Source organism: Arachis ipaensis, chromosome B04, assembly GCF_000816755.2.
Source record: "Arachis ipaensis cultivar K30076 chromosome B04, Araip1.1, whole genome shotgun sequence".
NCBI classification, from domain to species: Eukaryota; Viridiplantae; Streptophyta; class Magnoliopsida; order Fabales; family Fabaceae; genus Arachis; species Arachis ipaensis.
Genome location: NC_029788.2, coordinates 131,350,863 through 131,353,445, shown reverse-complemented (window position 1 = coordinate 131,353,445; position 2,583 = coordinate 131,350,863). Strand labels below are relative to the sequence as shown.

The following is a 2,583-nucleotide window of genomic DNA, read 5'->3' as shown; positions in this document are numbered from 1 at the left end:
TAAATATTAAAAAAATTAAATATTTTAGTAATTTTAATCGTTAATTTTAATTAATATATATTATATATTTTTTATAATTAAGATCAACAACTAAAATTATTAAAAAATTAATGTTCTAAAAACATTTAAAAAGTTTTTTAAATATTAAAGCATATCGATCTGTATGCTTAATTAAAAGGAAAATGATTTGTTTTAATTATAAAATAATATAAATGGAGATGCCTTCCACTTTTTATTTGTTGAGCTTAGAAGCTACGCTGATGAGCACTATATAGGGGGAAATAATTGTTTTCTATAAAAGATGAAGAATCTTTACTTCTTCTATGACTGACTAAGGAGGAAGATGTCATTAATTTCTCTTTAATTTATTGTGTATATGCATGCATGGTTATGACAATACGGTCTGTAATTTGCATTCTTGAACACATTGCCCTATATATTTTTTTATTTTATTTTATTTTAATTTTTTTTCTCACTTTCGTAGCTATATATATATAGGAAGTAGGATGAATAGAGTAGGTAGCAATGATAGTATTTTGTAACTTCCTTGTTCCCAAGAGGCTAACAGTGAATGAGCATGATTGTCATATGTATCTGCCAATTATTTGTTTGTTTTATATGTTTTCTTTTTATTTTCATAAACTTATTTATTATCTTTTTTTTTTTCTCTCTTTAGTCTTGTACGTATACAAATAAATAGGCTTGTAATTGAGACTAAATCATATTTTAAAAAAAAATAAATTATGCAAAATTATTTATTGTATATGTATTTGACACTTATAATAAGAATTCAACAATATATTTTTGTGTTTATAAAAAATGTTTAATTACTCTGTTGGTCCTTATAGTTTCACAAAATTTTTAATTAGGTCTTTATACATTTTCTCTTTTTAATTGGGTCCCTACACCAATTTTTTTTTTCAATTAGGTCCCTTTTAGTAGTAATTGACTTTATTATATAGGGACCCAACTAAAAAAAACTTCGTGCAGGGACTCAAATAAAAGGAAAAAAAAGTGTAGGGACTCAATTGAAAAAAAAATTTGATGCAGGGATCCAATTAAAAGGAAAAAAAGTATAGGGACCTAATTGAAAATTTCACGAAACTATAGGGATCAACAGAGTAATTAAACCTATAAAAAAATATTAACATTGGGTAATGGTTATATTTTCTGTTCATCAATTATTATAAACTTACAATAATTATAAAAAAAATTTAAAATGCATCTAAAACACTGAAAAACTAATAATAACTGAACAGTGAACAGAAGATTTCCCTCACTCCTAATAATTTTCTCAATTTCTACATACATATAGGTTGGGATAGATTATGGTAATTAATCTATTAATTAAATAAAAGACAAAAGTTAATTAGTTGATGAAATTTATTATATTTAGATATATATTTTCATGAGAAAAATAAAATAAAACAAAATAAAATAAAATAAAATAAAATTCATGAACAACTTTATAAATATATATTCCACATATAGTAGTATCACATCATAATTGCTGAAACATGCATGCATGAAATGATACCACTATATACTATACAACATGACAATGCAAATGCTAACATGCAAAAAAGAAGTATCAATTTTGAAGAAGCACTTGTTGACCAAACAAAATGCATGCTTGGTAGTGGATTATATATATATATGAATATATATAGCATAATGTATGGTAGCATAGCCTTAAATTAATTCACATGGCACTCCTATATATATAAATTAAAGCTAAGGTTGAAAAGTGGACCGTGCACACGAATCTGACAAAAACATAAACCCCCATAAGCCATGCAATATTCTCTTTTATTTTTTCTTCTCTATCTCGGTTCTCACAAAAACTTACAGTTATCCCCCACACTCTCACATGCATGGCCTGACATAGCCACTCATTATAACACATGCACATGCAAACACACTAATACACTAAACAAATCATTTTTTTTTAAATATTTGAACGTGTCCTAGAATATTCATAGCAAATTCTTTTATTTTAAATATGTTTAATTATTCTGTTGGTTCTTATAGTTTCGTGAAATTTTTAATTAGGTTTTTATGCTTTTTTTTCTTTTTAATTGAGTCCTGCACTAAATTTTTTTTCAATTAAGTCCTTCTTAGTAGTAACTAGTAATTGGCTTAATTTTATAGGGATCTAACTTAGAAAAAAAATTGGTATAAGAACCTAAATAAAAGGAAAAAAAGTGTAGGGACCTAATTAAAAAAAAATTTAGTGCAAGGACTCAATTAAAAAGAAAAAAAGTATAAGGATGTAATTGAAAATTTCGCGAAACTATAGGGATCAACAGAGTAATTAAACCTTTAGAATATCTATAAGCTAAGGTAGTATATAAAAACTTAAAAAATTAAATAATCACAAATATTTTCAAAATAAATATTAGATGGCATGGCCTATTAACATTCCACTTGAGAAGTTGTTGGAAAACTTTTTTTTATAGCAATTTTTGTCACAACATGTCGTAATATTCTTTTAACTGCAAAAAGGAAAAATGTTAAGGTGTTTTGAGAGTAAATCAATATTTTTGTTCTTATAAATTTAATTGATTTCTACATCAGCATTAT

The 2,583-nt window shown here is 25.0% G+C and overlaps 1 long non-coding RNA gene across 1 annotated transcript in view; it reads right to left on the bottom strand.

The window, feature by feature from the left end:
• The window catches only part of LOC110270812, a 14,199-nt gene that overhangs the window by 1,008 nt on the left and 10,608 nt on the right, over positions 1-2,583 (bottom strand). The window lies entirely within an intron of this gene.